Source organism: Carcharodon carcharias, chromosome 6 (assembly GCF_017639515.1).
Source record: "Carcharodon carcharias isolate sCarCar2 chromosome 6, sCarCar2.pri, whole genome shotgun sequence".
Taxonomy (NCBI): Eukaryota; Metazoa; Chordata; class Chondrichthyes; order Lamniformes; family Lamnidae; genus Carcharodon; species Carcharodon carcharias.
In genome coordinates this window covers 69,238,360-69,244,314 of record NC_054472.1, presented here as the reverse complement: position 1 = coordinate 69,244,314, position 5,955 = coordinate 69,238,360, and positions in this window count along the sequence as shown.

The window sequence follows — 5,955 nt, the reverse complement described above, 5'->3', positions numbered from 1 at the left end:
GTATATCCTTCCTTAGATTCAGAGACCATATCTGCACACTGTACTGCAGATCTAGTCTCACCAAAACCCTGTACAGTTGCTTGTTTTTGTACTCCATCCCCCTTGCAATAAAGGCCAAAATGCCATTTGCCTTCCTAATTGCTTGAAAAGCTAGGAACAAAAAGCTAATGTAATGGGACAATAATGTGGCAGGTTTTATGCTATTTGCAGAACACCAACTAGATGGGATTTCATTTATTCAGCACATTTAATTCATGTTGGCACACCTAAACTGGACTTTGTGTTCAGATTTCAAAAGATGAGAAATTAGATGTTCCATGCATTGCAAAAGCTACATACATCCAAAGCATATTTCGGCGATACTTGGAGCAAAGACGTGGCTTTCAAATCCCAATGGTTAGAACAATAAATGCAGAGGCACAAACTGGAATCTTTGGGCAGCACCCAAGCTCTCTATTTATTGGTTACCAGGTTAACACGCTGTTGTAACATGTGGCCACATTTGGGTTGAGCTATTTGTTACTCAAGAGCACCCTCACCAACAGACAGGGCAATGGGCCTAACAGGAGGTGACAGGTGAGCTCAATACTGTGACTTTACTCATAAGACCAGCAGACACAAGTAGAAGGAAGCTACCAAGTTATCCTACTTAACAGCTCCATTCACTTGATATCTAAACATTTATTGCTGTCTCATTCTAACCCATCACAGTGAAGCTCTTTTATTGCTGAGCATGTATTCTCACAAGGCATAGGTTATAGTAGAAAGTTATAGCAAGTTATGGAACACTCATCTAATCTAGCTGAATAATTGATGGTAACTGAATGATACCCAATTATTTCTGTCATTGTGCATGCACACGTTCAATTTACACTGGCTGAAAATCCCCAGAAACTTCAGGAAGAGATCAAGATCCAGTGTACAGTAAGTCCCTATTTTAAGTTGCCTCTGTAAAGTAAGGGGCTAACATGAAAAGCATACATGACGCTGATGTCATAACGATGTCAGATCACATGACTGAGAAGTAAGAAAGATCGTGAAGAGGGCAAAAGCTCCTACCTCATTTGGAGGTCCAAATGTATAGATATTTGCTGTAAATAAATAGTTCTGGTTAAAAAGACTATGGACTCGAGCAGCATACTTTGAGAGACTAGACAATCCCAAACTCCATTTAAAACCCTAATGCACAACAAAACATGGTGGCAGCGAATGAAAGATCCAACAAAGACTGAAATAAGCTACAGAGCTGGCAAGAAAAGAGACCTTGAAGGAAACATGAAAGAAAAAAGTAAGACCATTGAAGACATCGGAACATCGCAGGAGCAGATGAGAAGATGTGACACAGGCCCAGAGACTAGTCAGCAGTGAGCACAGGCCCAAAATAGCAAGCAGCAATGGAGAAGCAGGATCAAATGCAGGAACAATTCCAGGCCTCAGGGGGGGCATGGATCTACCCTACAACTCCCAAAACCATTTCAGAGTACAGAAAGCCTACAGCAGAGCCAGTCATGGGACAACTGGAGAAAAAGGTTCACAAGGTACAGAACTGCTTCAGGATTACACAAAAAGGACCAGAAAGACCGGATCAGTTGTAGGAACCATTGCTGACAATGTGACAAGAATTTATGAGACTTCAACTTCTTATGAAGATGTCTTTCAAGCTTTTGGCTCATTTCAGTGTCCTTCAGAACTTAATAATTGAGAAGACTAAATTTAACAGGAGAAATCAAAGGCTAGGCGAAAGCACGGATTCGTTTATCAATGATCCCTATAGGCTGGTGGGGAACTGCACTTATGGAATTTTAAAAGTTGAGCTGATTCACAAAAGGACTGTTGTAGGGTTGTTAACTGAAGCATTATCAGCTCTCTACAGACAAGGGAGGACTTAAAGCTGGTAAAGGTTGTGTGATGAACAGAACTCAGAAAACAGAATCGGGTATTTGTTCACGGAGAAGCAGAGGTCCTATGGAGAGTATTGAGTGAGACCATTTAATTCGTAGGCCATAAAATGGAAAGCGCATCGAAGCTTTAGCCTGCCAAAATGGAGAAAAGCGCACCAATCTCCATTTTAAAATGTCTCTGGTGTGACGGCAACAAACTGGACAAACGAGTAGAATGCCCAGCGGTGTTGGTGGATGGGGGTGGGGGCGGGTGCACGGTGGTGCAGAATGCCACAACTGTGGAAAAATAGGCTACTTCAAAACTGTATATCACTTGAAAATCTGACAACATATAAAAAGAGGGAGAAAATTTTAAAGCAGTGTCACGTACATAGAGTGGAAGGATCACAAGAATAGAAATTAGCCTTCTTAGGGGAGATAAAAGATACTGAAATCAAGTAATGGAGTGTTCAAATCAAAGTGGATGGACACCCCACAGAGATTAAATAAAACACAGAAGCAGGAGTTTCTATTTTATCAGATTAAGTAAAATGTTTCAAATAGATTACATTGCACCCTTGTCTATTAAATTACAAAGTCCTGGGGGAATTTTATTATAAGTGGAAGGCCAGCTCATGACGAAGCTGAAATATAAAGATCAAGAGATCCTCAAACCTCAATGTCATTCAAAATCAAGAATGGTCTCTACTAATCAGAAAGGCATGCATAAAACTGAAATTAATCTGCAAGGATGATGAAATTGCTGATGCGAATTACAGCAAAACGAATTATTCCAAAACGAGTTCCAAAAATTGTTAACAGAGCGGAGAAAATTAAAGACTGCTCTACAAGCTGATTGCTAAACCAATTTGTCTTTTTTACCTTGAGGGAAGTCCCTCACTCACTCTTGGACAAAGTCAATGTCGAAATAGAAAAGATGCAGCAACAAGGGGTTATCTCAGCAGTCATCATGCCAAAAAAATGTTCAGGAATGGTAATGGATCCAAAGCCCAATGGCTCAGTAGGAAATTGTGTACATTTAAATCTGCTAAGCAAAACAATGGAACATGAGATCCACCCAGTGATTTCAGTGGAAGCGAGCCGAGCAAAACTGGTGAAGAACACTCTATTTACCAAATTGGATACAAACAGTGGATTTTGGCAGTTGCCTCTGGATAAAAAATCCAAATTGCTGACCACATTTATGACATCATTTGGTCTTTATTGTTTCAATAAATTTCCCTTTGGAAGCGCATCCGCTCCAGAAATTTTCCAGACAACGATGTTAAATATTTTAGAAGGCATGGAAGGAGTAGTATGCCATATGAATGATACACTCATACATGGATCCATGAAAGGGGTGCACGGTCACAGGGTCTGAGCAGTCCTGAGAGCCTTACAGGGTACAGGACTAACACTGAATAAAAAATGTGAATTTACTAATACCATGATTACATTTTTAGGTTTCATAGTGCAAGCCACTGGAATCACTATTGATCTGCAAAAAACACAAATTATAAGAGAATATCCACAATGCAGGAACATAACTGAGCTTTAAAGATTCTTAGGGATGTTGAATGAAGTAGACAATTTCCTACTCAATTTGTTAAAGGTCAATGAGCCCTTGAGACAGCCTTTGAGCCAGGATCTACAGTAGTGCTGGAATGTGGAATGGCAGAATACTTTTGAAAGTATTAAACAACTTTTAATCACTTCTGAAATCTTGACACATTACCACCTAGCCTTAATGTCCATAGTAACTGTAGATGCATTGTCTACAAGTCTGGGGGCAGTAATATTTCAAGTGCAGAAATATGGCAAGGGTAGACCAGTATACTATGCCTCTAGGTCACTAACAGAAATGGAACAACGATACACCATGTTAGAAAAAGAAACTTGGCAATAACGCGGACATGTGAAGAATTTTCATATTATGTTATGGCATTACATTTCAAAATTGAAGCAGACCATAAACAACTAGTCACCCTTCTGAACATGAAAGAAATTGCAAAGATGCTGCACAGAATCCAGCAGGTCAGATTAAGATTAATGAGATATGACTCCATCATAGAGTATGTGCAAGGAAAATGTCAAAAAACTGTGGGCACACTGTCATACAACCATGGGCACACTGTCATGAATACAGTCAAAAGGGACTTAACAAAAAGGCTTTTGATTTCATTGAAAATATTGAAGTATATACATTCTTAATCATTCAGCACTTACCAGCGACTGCAAGAAAGCTGTAGGAAATAAAACAAACCCAGAAACGGGATGAAGAATGTTTTCAAATCCAAGAATATTGTCTGAAAAGAGGGCAAAGCTATACCCCTGGCAATCTGATACTACACCAGTATTTTGAACAACACAAGCACCTCACAGTCATTAAAAACAAAAAAACTGCGGATGCTGGAAATCCAAAACAAAAACAGAATTACCTGGAAAAACTCAGCAGGTCTGGCAGCTAATTCTGTCGAAGTTCTGTCAAAGGGTCATGAGGACTCGAAACGTCAACTCTTTTCTTCTCCGCCGATGCTGCCAGACCTGCTGAGTTTTTCCAGGTAATTCTGTTTTTGTTTTACCTCACAGTCATTGATGACTTACTAGTCTTCAACAAGAGAGTAGTCATACTGAGAGCACTTTGGCTTAATATTCTTCAAAGACTACACCAAGGACATCTGGGAATTATAAAGGATTGTGTAAGGGCACAACAATCAGCCTGGTGGCCAGACTCTCTCTATAGAAGAAAGGGTTTCTAACTGTATTACTTGTGCTATAATCATCCAGGAACAAAAAAAGAAACACTGTTATCTTTATCTTTCCCTTCAAGGCCATGAAAGCACCTAGTAATGGAGTTATTTGAATTTAAGGGGAAAACCTTCCTTATCGTTATGAATTATTATTCACGGTGCGTTGAAATAAACCGATTGTACGGTATCACTGTAGATGTAGGATAAAACTTCTTGAGGAAGAAGAGAGACCAGGCTTGGAACTTTAATCACAGGTGTAATGAGTCACCAACAAAGGGAAGGTACAATCATTGAGAAAATTCCACAATCAAGATCATACAGTGTTGAGACAGATCTGGGTATTTTTTTCTTATTCATTCATGGGATGTGGGTGTCACTGGCTAGGCCAATATTTGTTGCTCATCCCTAATTGCCCTTTTTCAGAGGGCATTTAAGAGTCAAACACATTGCTGTGGGCCTGGAGTCACATGTAGGCCAGACCAGGTAAGGACAGCAGATTTCCTTCCCTGAAGGACATTAATGAACCAGATGGGTATTTTTTTACAACAATCCACAATGCTTCCATGGTCATCATTAGACTTTTAATTCCTGATCATTACCTCCCCTCAAAATCATAAAGAGAAACTGCAGCACTTTAATATCCTTGAATAGAAACTAGGGCTTATTACTCAGATTAAGAGGAGGTGGTGGCCTAGTGGTATTGTCACTGGACTAGTAATCCAGAGACCCAGGATAGTACTCTTGGGATCTGGGTTTGAATCACACCACAGCAGATGGTGAAATTTGAATTCAATAAAGGTCTGGAATTAAAAGTCTAATGATGACCATGAAACAATTGCAGATTGCCATAAAAATCCATCTGGTTCACTAAAGCCATTCAGGGAAGGAAATCTGCTATGCTTACTTGGTCTGGTCAACATATACCTCCTGACCCACAGCAATGTGGTTGACTCTTAAATGCCCTCTGAAATGGCCAACTCAGTTGTATTAAAACACTAAAAATGCTAAAAGGAATGAAACCGGATTGTCCACTCAGCATCGACCGAGACGCTGGAAATGACAACAGCAAACACAAGCCCTGTCGACCCTGCAAAGTCCTCCTTGCTAGCATCTGGGGGCTAGTGCCAAAATTAGGAAAGCTGTCTCACAGAATAGTCAAAGAACAGCCTGACATAGTCATACTCACGGAATCATATCTTACAGATAATGTCCCAGATGCCACCATCACCATCCTGGGTATGTCCTGTCCCACCAGCAAGACAGATGCAATGGAGATGGTAGCACAGTGGTATACAGTTGGGAGTTACCCTGAGAGTCCTCAACAT